Below are 17,305 nucleotides of genomic sequence, written 5' to 3' on the forward strand. Positions count from 1 at the left end.
ACGGTGCTCCTTAGAGTTCCTATTAAGGTTCTTGGCTATGTCCTTCTTGGGCAGCTTCAATGCAGGGTTGGCCTTCTGTGTGTCAGCTAGAGATACCCTCACTGCCACCACCATGGCCTACGTGATGTCCCAAGAACAGTGTGGATAACAGAGACCTCAGAGAGGCATGACTTTGTAACAGTAGGTCCTAGAAAGCCTCCTCCTCCTCCTCCATCCTCCTCCTCCTCCTCCTGCTCCTCCTCCTCCTCCTCCTCCTCCTCCATCCTCCTCCTCCTCCATCCTCCTCCTCCTCCTCCTCCTCCTCCTTTTCTTCCTCCTCCTCCTTCTCTTCCTTCTTTTCTTCCTCCTCCTCCTCCTTTTCTTCCTCCTTCTTTTCTTCCTCCTCCTCCTCCTCCTTCTTTTCTTCCTCCTCCTCCTCCTTCTTTTCTTCCTCCTCCTCCTCCTTTTCCTCCTTCTTTTCTTCCTCCTCCTCCTCCTCTCCCTCGTCCCCCACCTCTTCCCCCTCCCCCCTCTTCTTCCCTCTTCTTTTGGTTGTCCCACAAGCAGGACTTGTACTCTCACTTGGCTTTTTCACTCCTGACTGAAGTTCAACCATCTGAGAAGCATTTCACTGGTTAATTGAGTGGCATTTCGTTAGTTTATTGTTTATTTTTACTTCTTTGTTTTTGTGCTGGTACTAGGGCTTGAAGTCCAGGACTTGTGCTTTTACTGGGCTTTTTTTGCTTAAGGCTGGTTCTTCACCATTAGAGCCACATCTCCACTTCTAGCATTTTTCTGGGTAATTGGAGATAAGAGTTTCTCAGATATTTTTTAAAAAATTTTTTACTGGTTAATTGTGATGGAATCTCATAAACTTTTATGCCTGGGCTGATTTCCAGCCAAGATCCTCCAGGTCCCAACCTCCTGAGTAGCTGGGATTACAGGAGTGGACTACCGACACCAGGCCAGAAGACTTCATGATGTGACATAAAAATGCTTTGTGTGTGTGTGTGTGTGTGTGTGTGTGTGTGTGTGTGTGTGGCTGTGGGGGGGGGGGGGGGGAGATGGGAAAGGAAAGGATAGGAAGGGGAAACAAAGGAGGAGGCAACAATACTTGATAAGAAATGTGCTCATTATCTTGCCCATGTAATTGTAACCCCTCTGTACAGTATTTTCACAATTAAAAAAATGCTTTGTGAGGTCAGCTCTGAGCAAAGATAGGAAGTAGATCTAACTGGGGGCTCAGGACTCTCGAGCTGAACTAACCTGGATTCGAAGTCTATGTCCGCACTATATTGTGTGACTTCTGATGGCTCAGCATTTCCGCTTCACCACTGACAAGGGTGAAAAGCCATGTGCATTTTCCTAAGTTAATTGAAGGACTTCATGAGAGCACATGGGTAGTACTGGGTACATATTTTCCCACCTGCTCCCCATGCTGCATGGTTTTGCTCTCCCGAGTCAATGTCCTGTCTGCTTTCTCCATGGTCCTCCCAGTTAGCAATCTCCACCTCCTTTCTGGTTCTCATTAGACCAATGTGGGCCCTTGAGGTATTCTGAGACTTGGGGATAACTCCCTGTCCTTAGGCCTAATTTCTCAGTAGTGGAAATGATAGCCCATCAATCACCTGCACAGGAACAAAAAGCAAGTCAGGGAAGCTGTGTGCTTTGAGCATCTAAACATTACAGGGGTTAAAGCTTGCATTCTGAAAGCAGATTCTCTGCTCACTGCAATCTATGTGCCAGCGATGATTTAGCCTTTTGGTATTTCAGTTCTATGGTCTATGTATTGTGATTGGCTCAATATAACCTCTGATTATGAGGATTGAGTTGATTCACCTTAAGAGTCGTCATAGCACCTGACACAGAATACATTCAATAAATCTTTATGAGTGTCTGCCCTGTGCTGACGAGTGTCCTCCTGACGTCATGGCTATGGTTTGATACAGTTGTGTGTCCCTTAGAAATCCATGTGGAAAAAGCTTGGTCTCCGCAGCATTCAATACTGGGGCAGAGTGGAATCTTTAAGAGGAAGGGACTTGGGATGTTGGTAACGTGCCCAGAAAAAGGATTAAAATGTATTTTGTGCTACCCCTGGATCGTTTTTGCAGCCAGTGGTTATCAAGGATCAAGCCAGGCTTGATCCTCCCTCTGTCTCTCTAGTATTTCCTGGGATGATTTGTCCTCCACGTGCTCCCGCCATGATGTGAGGCCACTCACCACCTTCTCCCGAGGGCAAATCCAGTTTCCCTATAGCCTTCAAAAGCTGGATAATGCATCTTAGCGAGTGTCCGTTACACAGCAAAGCGTCTGACTTCCAGCTCTTATTTGCCCAGGATGTTACACATCCCTCCCAGCTGTTACACACCTCCCATCTCTCCAGGGCGAGAGGAAGGAAGGACATTTAAGCCACGTCAAGCATGCCCTCCTTCCATTCTCTGGAGTTGATGTGTTCCCGGCTGTGGTGTAAAGGAACTCTTCCTCTAACTTCAGAGTCAGTGAAAAGCCACAGTGCTCAACAGAGAGCCCCACGGAAAAGAGCTCTGCCTACTGTCACCCACCACAGAGCTCTTCCTGCCCTAGGAAACGTCCCTGTGGTGAATGGGGTTCCCTCCTGGCACCCCTATAGCTCAGGCAGTGTGAGATAAAGCTACTAGAAACCTGGAGACCGTCCCACCTAAGGGTTCTAAAATGTGACAGGACCCATTGCAGAGACTAGCAGCTGGGTCTCTCCCAGCGCTCAGAGCCAAACGGGGTCTTCTATCCCTGAGAGCCCGCCTCTCCACGCTTCTGCATTCTCCCTGTGAAGGGCTCTAAAACTGCTTTTCTGAAAAGCACTGACCACTTACTTGGACCTATGCATCAACTAAAAGCAATAGGAAAGTACCCATCTCTGCCTCCATTTTGCACACGATCTTTTCTCTAACCCCATTGGCTAGGCAGTGACTTTGCAATCTCCTTGGAATCTAGGAAGGATAAGACTGACCGATAAGATCTCTTTGAAACAAACAAAGACTACCCCAGAAGAATAACATTGCCCTCTCAATGCAGACCGGAAAAGGGTCCTCTGAGGTGTTTGATGGCTAAGAGTGCATTTTCCAGCCATGATACACAGAGCCCTGGAGCTTGAGCAAGAAGTTGTTCTAGACTTGCTAGCTTCGTTACAAAGCAGGCCAGGCAAATGTGACAGGTTCTGAATGCAAGTTTCACTTAAGAAATACAACACTCTGTTGTCTCCCCACAACTCAACATGGAAAAATGATTGTCATTACAAGGCCCTGGGCTTGAATACTGCTCCTGCCGCCCAGAAATGATAAAGATGTGCTCCTTGCCTAGGGAAATTCATTATCCCACCTTTTTTTAACTCATGGAAATTTTGGATTAACCTGAATACCTGGCTTCCTCAAGTATAGACTACATTTCCCAGAATTCCTAAGTGAAGACTACATTTCCCAGAATTCTTTGTAGCTAACTCTATCCCTGAGATTAAAATTTGGCTAAGTAGGAATGGTGCATACAATCTGTGGGAAATGTCCCTGGAGAGAAAGAGTGCTTCCTTTTTCACGTCTTCCTCCTATCTGCTGATATGAATCTAGATGAATGGTTTGGAGCTCCAACAGCCATCTTGGACCATGAACTGACATTAAAAAAAATTGAGTCTTGAACACCAGAACAATACAAAAACAACTTGGGTATCTAACTGTGGGGCACCACTTTAGCTCTGAGGCCTGGCCTTCTACTGCTGTGAACAGGAGTGACAGAAAAGCAGGAGCATCTGTTTGTTGTTTATGTCAATCTTTATGATACTTTTCCAATTCTTTATTTGGAAGCATGCAGCTATGATGTTGATACAACTGACAAGCAAGAGGCTGGGGGAGAGGGAGAGGACAAGTTCCAGTCCAGGGTAGCACATGCCACTTCCTCCCTCTCCTGCATGGGCTTTCATTTGCTCACTGCTGACCCACTCTGTGCCAGGTGCTGTGCAACATCTCATCTAACCTTCACCAACACACAATGTCACAAAATGATGGTGGCGACACTCCATTTTCCATGAGAATTAGAGGCTCTGAGAGATAAGAAAATGTCAGCATGAGAACCAGTCTATTCTCTTGTTCTAGCATTGATTGTATTTTCAATCATCTGACATAATGTATTTTTTCTTTCTCTCTATAGCCTTTCTTCCTTACTTCCTATTTTCCTTCTTTCTTCCTTTCCTTCCTTTCTTCCCTTCCTTCCTTATATTAACAATTGAACCCAGTGTCTCACAGGTTATACCATTTAAGCCACACTGCCAGCCCTTTCCTTTGTATTTTGTCTTTGAACAGGTTCTTGCGAATCTTGGCCACTACTTTGGCTGAGGTTGGGCTCAAACTCACAATTCATCTACCTCTACCTCCCAGGTAGCTGAGATGATAGGCATGTGCCACCAAGCCTGGCAACATCTGACATATTTCTATTTGACTAGTAGAGAATTAGCCAAGACGTTCCATAAATATGCTATGGAGGCAGAGAACATAAAGGGCTGAATTGGGAAAAGAGTGATGGGAGGGTGGGGTCGGGCGATCAGATGACGTCTCTCAGAGCATTTGCAGTTCCAGACTGAGCTCCTCACTGTTAAACTGATTACAGAGCTCCACTTGCTCCAAAGCTTGGGTTCTGTAGTTTCCCATGCAGAAATTCACGCCTGCAGGCATGCGTACGGTTCAGAAATACTAGTCAAGAACACAGACGGCTGGATCTACTTTCAGCTCCACTATCTGGGCCCCTTCGGTAGATGGGTTTACCAATCTGGGCGGCTACCTCTCCTATTAGAGCCTCTGAGCCTCTTTTGTCTTTCCTTTGCTCCTTTTCAATGTTGTCTAATTTAGACTTAGTCAGAGCCTGCCAGGGAACGGCTACTTAGAGGTGTCAGGAAGTTGCACATTTGGTGGACTTCAAGAACCTTCCATTCCGCCCCCCTCCCCTGCCCAAATAATTCACAGAACTAAGTAGCAGGCTTCAGTTGTAGAGTTTTTTTTTCTAAGGAAGAGGAGAGACACCGAGGAAGGAATTCTTGTCATCAAAGCTGTTACTTGGTCACATTTTTCTCCTCTCTGATCATCTTCTTTTAGGGCTCTCCTATCAAAGTGTCCTGGACATTGCACAAACTTATTTCATGATAAAGAATTACCTAGGAATTTTAATTAAAGAAACAACTAAGCAAGCAAGCAAGCAAACACAACCAGAGTTCCATCCAGGTCTGCTTCTGGAGTTGTGATCCTGTTGGTTGGTTGTTATTATTATTATTATTATTGTTATATAGGTGTGGTATCAGTAGTAGTAACAGTTGTAGTAGCAATAGTATTGGAAGTACTGGGATTTTAACCTACAGCCTTGTCATCAGTCAGCATGTGCTCTACAGCTTAGAGCCACGCTTCATCCCCTTTTGCTTTAACTTTGTTTTCAGTTAGAGTTTTACACTTTGCCTTAGATAACAATCCTCATACCCTTGCCTCCAGAGTAGCTGGGATTATAGGCATGATCTACCACAACTAGCCCCTTAAATTGGTCTTTTTTTTTTGGGGGGGTCTGGTCATGGGGCCTGAACTCTGGGCCTGGGCGCTGTCCCTCAGCTCTTCAGCTCAAGGCTAGCGCTCTACCACTTGAGCCACAGTGCCACTTCCGGCTTTTTTTTTCTTTTTGCTTATGTGGTGCTAAGGAATTGAACCCAGGGTCTCAGGCATGCAAGGCAAGCGCTCTACCACTGAGCCACCTTCCCAGCCCTTAAATTGGTCTTTATAAGGAGTGTACTAGGATTGAGGAACACCTGCAGAGCGGTTGGAAACTGAGTCTCAGAAGATCAAAATGGCTCATTTACCAGCTATTGCAAGCTGGAGTTAAACTTAGTCTTGAGTTCAAGCCCTGAGGCCATAAAGAAGTTAGAATCAGAAGTCTGATTCCTGGTCTTCCCACCGACTGGCTGTGTGCCACCAAGCAGGTGTTTCCTTCACTCACCAGCAATGTACAAGACGCAGGCAGTGGAAATGCCCTCAGGTCTTCCTCTGTGAAGGTACAGTTATAAACTCTCAAGGGGTCTGTTAAAATAGTTCTGATGGGGGCAGGCTGGGAATGTGGCTTAGTGGTAGCTTGCCTGCCTAGCGTGCATGAGGCCCTGGGTTCAATTTCTCAGTACATAAACAGGAAAAAGCCAGAAATGGTGCTGTGGCTCAAGTGGTAGAGTACTAGTCTTGAGCAAAAGAAGCTCAAGGACAGTGCCCAGGCCCTGAGTTCAAGCCCCAGGACTGGCAAAAAAAAAGAGTCCTAGGTGACTTAGCCCAAAGCTCCTGCATCATCCAGATGTTTGAACCAAGTGAGCGTCTCTGTGCCTTTTGTGAAGCCTTTTAGAAGGAATCATGTAAACCCCTGGTCCAGAGATGACACTAAACTAACTCACTTCCGGTCAAGACGCGACGTTGCTGTCACTCATCCTCCACCTCCAGATCTTGCTGGGTTCCACACCCCCATCAGTGCTATTCAGAGTTAAGTGATGAGCAGAACACAGCAGCAAACACAAAACCATGAGGACCAGGCATCGGAGAAGAGAAACAGGAAATACATCAGCCAACATTGTTTCCATGAGCAGCAGAGCAAGCTGCTTTTTTCTTTCTTTTTTTTTTTCTTTTTTATGGCTTTGAATTTTCCAGATTGACTATGGAAAAAAAGCTTTTCACTTTACTTATCATTAAAAGGAAAAACTTTCCTTTAGGAAAAACAAATCACCATAATTATATAAAAGTGTCTCCATCTAACTCTTTAAAAAATTGTTATTGTTATTGAAAAGGTGATGTACAGAGGGTTTATGTTTGCATAAGTCAGGTAAGGAGTACAATTCTTTTTAAATAATGTCCCTCCTTCCCTTGCTCTCTCCCATTTTCCCCTCCTGTTCACATCCACAGGTTGTACAGTTCATTTTCAACCTAGTGTCTAATATCACTGATGCATTTGTTCACCCTTAGTCCCTCCATTTCTTTCCCTCTCTCACCCCCAAAGACAGACAAACTAAGAAACAAAAAGGAAATGAAAATAAAAATAGCAACAGAGAAAGAAAAGATCCTTGTTTCCATTTCCTGGAGTTCATTTCAATAAAAATTATTTCATATGGTCAGATTCACATAGCTGTTGAGCCTATGTGATCTTCTTCTAAGAACTTCCTCTTTTGGTCTCACTCTGTGTGAATGCCTAGAGACCTATATAATCTATCCTGTCCCAGTGTACTTCTTTTAGTTTTAGCATCCAGTGTGTTTACTTGTAGATTTATAGGCACATTCTATTTACCACAAATAAGAGAAGCCAAGCAATCTATGTTTGTTTGGGTCTAGATGTCCACTGCAACCTTGTTTTCCATAGTCAAGATACGGAATCAACCCAGATGCCCCTCAGTGGCTGAGTGGATATATAGTATACATACACAATGGAATTCTACTCCTCCATCAGAAAGAATGATGTTGTACCATTTGTGAGGAATGGAATGACTTGGGAAAAAATTGTATTAGCTCTTCTTTTTATATTGCCTTTCAGGTTTTCAGAATTGTTACTATTGTTCAAGTTTACACATGAGACATTTTGGAACCCAGCTTTTCTGGGGAATAAAAGCATATAAGTTTGAAAGTTGATTCATGTTTTATTTTGTGATTATTGAGTTGAAGAAGTTGAAATGGCAAGTGTCGTACTCCACTGTGTTCCATTAAATAGCAGGTACTATTTTTTTGGAAGGCTGGAAGGCTGCCTTTTCAAGCATAATTGTTGTTTTTCTTTTTTGGTGGTCTTAGGATTTGATCTCAAGGCCTCACACAGCTGTCACTCTACTACTTGAGCCATGCATCTAGCCTAGCTTTTTGCTGATTAATTAGAGATGGAGTCTCAAATATTTTCTTGCTCAGACTGGCTTTGGTCTTCTGAATCTCTGGCTCCTGGTGAGGTAGGTAGGCCTGCAGGCAGGCGTGTGCCACCAGTGCTTGGTTCAAGGATAATTTTCATGTGGCAAAGGCTTCAGTTTGCTTAGTGAAGTTTTCCTTCTTTGGACATCCAGCTACATTCAGTTAGCTAAAATCACCCTTAGATTATGTCTCAAAGGCAACTTGCCATTATTTTTTCTATTCTTAACTTCAGGGAGGCTTTTAAATATTCTAATTTTAAACTGTTGCTTCAGCTGACCAGCCCAATATGATATGGCTATTAATGACAGTATTTATAAGGTTTCCTAGAATAAGTTTTGTTTTCCCCTAGAATGAACTTAATTGGCACTCAAATACTTCCCGTTAGCTGTGAAGACTGCACAGAAAAATACTTTACTGGCATGTATCTCTGTCTTGCCCTGGCTGACCCCTCCCTAATCCTGGCTTCAAGAAAAATAATGCCAGGCCAAGAGTAGCTAGGGGTTTATGAAGTGTCTCCTAGAACTAGCAGACTCAGTGAGGATGTGGGTCTTTACCCAGCATGCCTGGGGCTGAGAAACTCTTGTCTTGCTTATTGGACTGATACTATTCAAATGGAATGCAAAGGCAGTGGAGCCTGGATGAACTGCTAGAAAAGCAGAAACAGAGGCACGCACATAGCACAGTGGTGTTGACTGATGTTGAATATGCAAGACCCTAGCAGGTTAGATCTAACAGCATGAGGCCCTTCATGCAGGAAGGATTTGCTATGAAGGTGAATAGGTCTGCTCATCTCTTGGAGGCAGGAGACTGGAACACAGCTTAGTTTGACTCAGTTCTGGGATCTTGGCCACTGCACCCAGACCGGGTGTTAATTGAGGGGTTCTGAAGCTCAGGAAAGAAGACAAGGTATGGTAGAACTCAGTAAGCCAGGGGCTAGGGATCTTGTGACTTTGTATGCGGAGACGTTTGGCCTGTCAGCTTTCTCCATGGCACTGTGTGTGGCTCTTCCCTTCAGGAAGTGGGGTGCCAGTGCTCTGAACTCTCTCCACACCCACAGCAAGAGACTCATATGCTGCACTTAGAGAAAGTACTCTAACGAGGGCAGTTAATCACCCGTGTGCATTAGGTGGCAACGCCGCCAGTTATCTCCCCTGGCACCTGCTTCTCAGAGGGGTGAGGAGATCTGGTTCCTGGCAGCTACTTCCTTATTTACATTGTGAGGCTTTGTGCCAAGGCCTCGGCTTTGCAAGCCCAGAAAGCATCACGGCAGCAGGAAATGTTTGAAAGTCCACATGTGTTACCGTCCCGGGCCGGCCCCTTCCACCCACTACGTGTCATGACCCAGCCAGTGCATGAACTGACCTGTTCCAGGAAGTCCTGCAGCAGAGCTCTCTGTAAGTCTTCCATTCACAGTCAAGGAAAACCCAAGCTCTAGGAGACAGACTAGGTCACTTTGAGTTGCCCAGCCAGGTGGCAGAGCTAAGAGCCCTGGGCACAACTATTTGCCATCTCTGCCCAGCTTTCATGTGCTGTTTGCATAGGAGGGACGTGGCTAGCAGCTAGCTTTTCTACCCCATCTGGAGCCACTGCCCTGAGTCTTTATCAAGGGATGTTTTCTTTGACTCATTTGCTTTTCTGGAAGTGAGGATAAAATCTGGAATCAGTGGGGTCCTGTAACAAAGAGTCTCTAGTAGAAGGCCTGACAGCCAGAGGCCTGAATAGAATAGAGTGGCACCTTCCAGGTGTCACCATGCATGGCTGAGAGGCGGCAGAGCACAGAGAAAGTTCTAGATCCTAAGATCTTTCAAAGCTTCCACCTGCTACCATGCATTTCAATTTTATCACTCTCATTAGATGGGCACAGTTTGGGGGCTCAGTGAGACTCAGGGTGTAGCAGCCACAAAGGATGGAGGAGGCTGTAGCGGGAGAGTGATTTCCCTTCAGTGTTCCATCACAGATGGAGGATAGTGGTGAGGCTCAGGAGCAGCCTCATGACTGACCCTTCCCAGGCTGGAGTGGACTGGCAGGCTCGTCAGGACACAGGTCTGGCGAGAGCCTCCTCTGCTCAGACCTTGGAGGGGTCGAGCAGGCCATGCAGGGCCTGGCCTCTCCCAGAGGGTCAAGAAAAGCCTCCAGAGTAATTGTTCACAAAAACACCATGCAAGAAGGTAGAGAAAAACCAAGCCAAACCAAAACAACCATGACAAAACCATGCAGTCAACGCCACGGATTCCAGGGTTAGAAATGGGTAGCACACCTTCACCCCTGTTCAAAGTGATGACAGATATTTATCATAAACAATGAACCATTTAAGCGAACAAGTTAAGGTTAGCACTCCTTGCCCTTGGATCCTAGACCGTCTCTATCTGGTTCTGGAATTCTTCTAATCACTTCTGGAAAGGGGTCATATTCTCAAGAAGCTCTTGTTCCCGTGGTCCCGCCCACTCTCTGGCAGCCTCCAATCTGCTCTCGGCCTCAGAAATAACATATTCTGGGAATTTCAGGTAAATGACAGCATACAACAACAGCCCGAGATAGGCTAAATTGTGATTTTTGTGTTTGCTACATCTCACCTTCCTTGGGGTAGTATAACAAAAAAAAAAGATGCATGTTTTGTGACTAATAATCTAGAAATTGAGAGGGGGGGTGAACCCCATGGGGGGAAAATAAAAATCAAAGATAATCCTTCAGAATAAGTAGGTTAATAGTTCAAAGATAAGCCTTGCATATTTTCTGCCAGTAGCATATAGGCTGCTGTGTTTCCTGAGCAAGTTTCTTAACCTCTCTGTGCCTGGAGCATGGAGACAATAGTAGTTTTTCACTTCATGGGCTTATTGGGAAGACAAATGAGTAAAACTGGAGCAAGGATGCAGTGCACATCAGCCATTGCGATTTTCGCCACAACTCAGTGGAGTCAGGATTATCATATGTAACAGAGGATGGGAGCAAGGGTCAGGAAAGGGAAAAGGGAAGAGAAATGAGCATTCTTTTCCCAGCCCCTGGATATTCTCTCTGACTATCCTCACCTCAGTTTACAGAGAGGACAGTTGAGGCATGGAGTTAAGAAGTCACAAGAGCCTATCCCTAACATCCTGCAGCCAGCGGAGACTGCAAACCTTGGATACAGTCTCCTTACCTCTAGGTGCTTCCGGCATCTGGCATGGTCTTCTGGGTGTCCCGGGACTTCTGTCTGCTTCATCCCAGGCTGCCTGCTCTGCTCATCTTCCTGCAGAGGTAGCGCTGTGCTGGCAGGCCTGTGGATCCCAGACACTGCTCCGACACCAGGCAATGCCTTCAGGGGATGCCACCATTGACCAGCATCCCTCCCCCCGCCCCCTTTACAGATGCAGTCTCCCTTGAGTCCTGGGGAGAGGGCGAAGCTGTCCAGAATGAGGACAGACACCTCTAAGTCAGGTCCAGCCAGGAAGACATTGCCTCTGGCCTGGCTTCTCATCCTAAGATGACACCTGCTCATTGAGTCTGTGTTTGATCCTGTTACCAAAGCGATTCCCTGAGCCTATAGAGCTTTCCCTGAGATTCACTGCTAAGCCTCGAGGCTGCTGCCTTTTCCCAGGATGCTAATTAAAAACATCACTAGACCAACCTAGCATCGTAAATCATTCAACTTGGAGGAGTGTGGGGACCTGGCCGCTCAGGGCTGGCCCGCTGCTCCAACCCCAGCAGGGCGGTGAGTTCTTGCAGTCTTGTCTTTCTGGGGAGAGCTTCAGCTTGGGAGAAAAGACTTCCCAGGAGGCGGCAGCTCCCCAGTATCTGGGAGCCCAGGGACTAGAGGCCCACATAGCTGCCAGCTCAGCCTGCAAGAGGACGCTTGGTAGCTGGTCACACGGGACTGGAGTCTGCAAGCAGGATCGTGCTGCAGCAACGCCAGGCAAGGCTCTCCAAGCTGGAGCTGCAGCCCTGCATGGAGGCTTCCCGAGTTCCCAGGCAGACCAAGAAGCTGAAAGCGGAGCTGTGGCTCCAATGGACAAGTGCTAGCCTTGATCAAAATAGCTCAGCGACAGTGCCCAGGCCCTGAGTTCAAGCCTCAAGGCAGGCATTACATCGGTCTGTCTGTCTGTCTATCTATCTATCTATCTGAATGTGAAGGAAGAACTGCAGATGACAGCAGATTCTGAGCAAACTGACACCAGGACTCTGCTTTCCAGATGAACGTCCAGTCATGGATGAATCCAAGGGTGACTTTGGTGCACATGCTCCCGTCCCCTCGCCAGAACCAGGTAAATACATCTAATAGGTCATCATTATCCTTCTCTCTCTCCCTCTCCCTCCCTCCTCCCTTCCTCTCTCTCTCTTTTCTCTTCCTTTCTCTCTGTCCCTCCTTCCCACCCTCTGTTTCTCTCTGTCTGTCTCTCTGTCTCTGTCTCTGTCTGTCTGTCTGTCTGTCTGTCTGTCTGTCTGTCTGTCTGTCTGTCTGTCTCTCTCTCTCTCTCTCTCTCTGTGCCAATACTGAGGCTTGAACTCAGGCCCTTGAGCTCTTGCTCCTGCTCAGTTTTCCCCCCAAGGCTGGCACTCTACACACTTGAGCCACAGCTCCATTTCTGGCTTCTCACTGGTTAATTAGATATGAGTATGTCTCAGATATGTCTGCCTGGGCTGGCTTCAAACCACAATCTTCACATCTCAGCCTCCTGAGCAGTTAGAATCCCAGTTAAGACCCACGGTGCTCAGCATACAACCCGTGATTTACTTTGCCATCTTTCTCAGCTAAGAATTGGACTTGTGGAAGTAATGAGAGAGGCTACATCTCCTCAAAAAAAAAATTTATGTCACATATCCCAAAATATAGGCAGGGAAGAAATACCATGAATCTAAACAACCTGCAGAGGCTAAAAGTGGGCATGGTGATCAGGGTCAGGAAGTCACGTTATTAGTGATCAGAGTCAGGAAGTCACGTTATTAGTGATCAGGGTCAGGACGTCACATTATTAGCCACATAGGACATAATATGGCTTGTGAAAGGTAGGAGATGGTTACACGCACTTCCAACTAGAGTATCTTGCTAAGACTTTCATTTAAAGTCAACGATACATCAGGGGGGTAAAAAGGCAGAATTCTTGCTGCAGAATTTGAACCAGGAACTATAACCTTCTCATTCGTTCTTATAGCTGGCAAATTGTAATTATTACCTCTTCCTCTAGATGACAGAGACCCTGACAACAGGAAACATTTCTTTCCATCGTTAACAGATAGTTGTGGGCGCTGTGGGAGGCTGCTATGGGGAACATCGATGATCACGTTTAGTCAGTTTTCTGTGTCTCAGGTGTCACGGGAGAGGCAGCAAGCTGGCGAAAGGAACCATCATCATACTATCCTAAAACAGACATGCCGGTGGCCAAAGTTTTTGTTGAACACACACACACACACACTCACACACACGCGCACGCACACACACACACACACACACTCACACACACACTTTAAGATTTCGAATACTGGAACCCCCTAGGGTGGAGTTCAAACAGATAAGAAGAAGGAAAGAGGAAGAGAAGAAAGTCACTCACTCTGTCGACTATGATATATATTTATAATACACTATGCTGATATTGAATATGAGTTTTTTAAAATTATTAATACATAGAAGTGTGGACACCTTGATACTATTTTTATACATAAGAGGGCATTCTTATGGCACAATGGCAGACAGTGTAGACTGTGTGTTGACTTTGTGAGGAGACTTCAATAAGACCCCTATAATCTGATGGACAGCCAGCACCACAAGGGATCAGCGACCCTGGGATGCAGAATGACAACGGTGGACGTGTCCTTTGTGGGTAGAATCACATTCCTTTAGATTTAATTCCTTTAGGTTTAATGCTTTTTTTTTTTCAATCTGACACTAAAGATCCTTGAATATAGTAGGAAAAAAATGTTAAGAGATTGCCCTTGTATTCCAGTGAGCTATAGGCTTTTCTTAACAGTTTTTATATTTTATTAACTTTTTTTTTTTTTTTACTAATTGTATTCATTGTTCCAGCTGCGGCCTGGGGATGAGGAAGGAAGGAGCAGTCTGCTTGGGAAAGCAGCAATGTTGAAGCAATCGGAAGGCATCTACAGAGATCTGAAGGGAAGTTGCGGTTATGATAACAAATAACAGACAAGACATATTTTGAAACAAGTTTGCATCCTTCTGGAACCCTAAGAGAGAATGTATTAAAATCTTTCCTTTTCTGCTAATCAAGTGCATTATTTGGGAGCATGGGCTTAGGCTAAATAATTAGGGGCAAGGCTTCTAATAGATTAGAAAACTTGGAAATACCCAGGCACTCACTGGACTCGCTTAAGTTTTACTTTTGGTCTGAGTATTTATCTACATATATTACTGGATTTTCCTTAGTGCCTCTGGGAAGCGAAATAGGCAAACGCTTACCTATATTTGACATCTCTGGGCTGATATAAACATTCTTTTACTTCAGTGAAAGGCTGACATTTGTGTGCTTGCAATGAAAACTGAGATGCATGGGAAATTCAGGCATAATTTCATCACCTTGAGAACCAATTACATCATTCTACTATTCTACATTTCTAGATTTCAATTTTCAGGGCAAAATTATTCTCAATACATAACAGGAAGAATCAAGTGCATGCAAAAGTATAAGAAACAAAAACTGAAAGAAAAGCAACAAATTAAAATGGCATTTTTGAAATATTTGTAGTCTCCTTTTTCCCCCAATCTGTATGTTGGGTTTTTATTGAAATATTTTTTAATAGGATTGTTGAGAGAAATATTCTTGCCTTGACTTGTTCCCAATCGTGTGTGTGTGTGTGTGTGTGTGTGTGTGTGTGTGTGTGTGTGTGTGTGTTCAGTTCTTCCATAGCTTGAACTTAGTGCTTCCCTTTTAATATGATTGCTTGTTTGGCCATTGCTCTACCACTTGAGACATGCCCCCAGCCTTGCTTTTAGCTGGGTATTTTGGAGATGGAATCTCAACAATTTTTCTGTCCAGGCTGGCTTCACACTACAGTTTTCCAGGTCTTAGTTTCCAGAGTGCCTAGGATTATAGGTGTGGACCATCAAAGCCAAGCATTCTTTCTAATCTTAAAGATAAATTGTTCAGCCTTTTAACATTAGTGTGAGGTTAGGTGTAGGGTTTTTGTATATTGCCTTCATTATGCTATTGAAGTTCCACTCTAATCCTAGATTATTAAGAATTTCCAGCATGGCTCAACTATATGAGTTTTCTAATTCAGTCTGCTAAAACTATGCTGATTGATTTGTGAAATGTTTAACTACTGGTTTCTGAATTCCTAAATGATTACAATGTCATCTTTTAAAAATATTACTAATTCAACCTTGTGTGTTCATGTCTACATTCAGGAGAGACAATGGCTTGTAATCTTCATTTTTTGTAATATTTTTATGTCTTTGGTATTAGATTAATGCTGCCCTCTTAAAATTACTAGAAAAGTATTCTCTTTGCTTCTATTTTCTAGGAAAATAGAAATAGTATTACTTCCTTAAATGTTTGGCAAAGTCATGAAGAGATTCTAGTGATCTATTTTTTTAAGGCTTTTAATTATCAATTCCATTTTTAAAATGGATTGAAGGCTACCATGGTTATCTGTTTCTCCATGTGAGGGATTTCATTTATTTTTTAGCTTAGTTTTTCCAGTACCTGGGTTTGATCTCAGGGCCTCACACTTGGCTTGGTTTGCTTGCTCTGCCTGGTACTCGAGCCATGGCATCTCACAAAGCTCTACGCCTGGGCTGTGCTTGACTCTCAGTCCTCTGGATCTCAGCTGCTGAGAACCTAGGATTGCAGGCACAAGCCGTTAGCTCTCTGCACTGTGTGGGTTTTGATAGTCTCAGTCATGGATCATCCATTTTGTCTGCTTCAAATTTGTGAGGAAGTATTTCTCCTCAAGCAATCAGAGCTGTAGGGTGTGGCTTTGCTTCACAGATTTTGTATCAGCATCACAAACCAAATTCTCCAGCCAAGCAAGTAGAGAAGCGGTGTTTTAAACCTCATGCTTACTAAAAATAGAAGGATAGGCAGGGCTGTAACCTCAGTGGTAGACCACTTGCCCAGCACATATGAGGGTTTGCTTTCCAGCACTGGACTTGATTTATCAATTAATTGGTGGATTGACTTTAAAAAGTGAAAAGCATGTAAGAAAATCTTGGGAACTTGTTTGCCATGTCTATATTAGCTACATCTGTATCCTTCTGTCAGCAGACCAAATGAATCATCTTCCGTCAAGAGTAGACAATGGGTATCTACTTAGTATTAACAAGTGTTAGAGAGGCTGTTTAGGAAAAGTTTAGCAATTGCTGCTGGAGAGATATGGTTCATATACTCTAATTTCAAATTTTAGGTTGTCTACTAAGTTGTTTCAGAAATAAAAATTCATTCTTTTTAGACCAAATGACAGATTTAGCTTTAGCTTGGACTGTGACCAAAGACTTATCATACCATTTGCCAGTTTGGAATTTGGCCAAATACATAGTCAATACATAGTCAGTTCTCCTTTAGAACACACACACACACACACACACACACACACACACACACTTCATTAGCTTCCTCAAGCTTCATCAGGCTCTGTATTATAATCATATTGACAAAAATTCTTAGGACTTGCAAGTACGTCTTTTGTCAATATACCTGTCCTTTCAGATTCTCCTGTTCCTGACCTGTGGTCCCTAAATCTTGAGCCGGACTTGTTTTTGCCAGTTTCGCTCCTCTTTGGAACTTTCTTGTAGGGATGACAGAGCATACACGCACGCTGTGCAAAGGCATCCATTTCTCCGGTGGACAGAGAGGCACGTTCATGTCAGGGGCAGACAGGAAAACCACAGTGGGAACTTGCTTTCAACATCTGGGACTTACTTCACATGTGTGTCATTCTGGTCTTAGGAATACCTTTCAGGAATAGATCTAACAGTGCACAGTGTCTTAAAGGAGTTATGGGTTCACTTTCTCATGTAAATGGGTCCGGAAGAGGACTGCCCAGAGCAGAGGGCTGACTGCATGTCTGTTGTGACCGAGGTGCCGTCTATTCTTTTGCCTTCCTTTTCTTTACATCCTCCAGGTTACCACTTGGTCCAAAAAGGTTGCTGAGCTCCAAGACATAATATAGGCATTGGAAGCCATACTAGGACCTAAAAGTTTGTGTCCTCCAAATATTCCAGTTGAAATTCAAATCCCAAAGGAATTAGACAGGGGGCCTTCAGGAGGTGATTAGGCCTGAGCAGAACCCCAAGAATGGGATTAATGCCTTCCAAAAGTGGTGGAGAGAGGACCCCTCCCCCCCACACCTAGCCCTTCCGACCATGGGAGAAGACAGTAAGAAGCACCAAAAATTGAGTGAGCTGTCACCAGATATTTCTCTGTCAGCACCTAGATCTTGGACTTCCCGGTCACTAGAACAGTGAGAATGAAATTCTGTCT

The 17,305-nt window shown here is 44.6% G+C and overlaps 1 long non-coding RNA gene across 1 annotated transcript; it reads left to right on the forward strand.

Moving 5' to 3' along the window:
- Window positions 1-9,175: 9,175 nt before the first annotated feature.
- Window positions 9,176-14,044, forward strand: LOC122104060. The gene is made up of 3 exons (XR_006146876.1): window positions 9,176-9,289; window positions 12,062-12,133; window positions 13,891-14,044. It is a non-coding gene; the product is annotated as an uncharacterized LOC122104060 (long non-coding RNA).
- The last annotated feature ends 3,261 nt before the right edge of the window (window positions 14,045-17,305 follow it).

The sequence above is a fragment of the Dipodomys spectabilis genome, unplaced genomic scaffold (genome assembly GCF_019054845.1).
Source record: "Dipodomys spectabilis isolate Male_0828 unplaced genomic scaffold, ASM1905484v1 ptg000021l, whole genome shotgun sequence".
Classification (NCBI taxonomy): Eukaryota; Metazoa; Chordata; class Mammalia; order Rodentia; family Heteromyidae; genus Dipodomys; species Dipodomys spectabilis.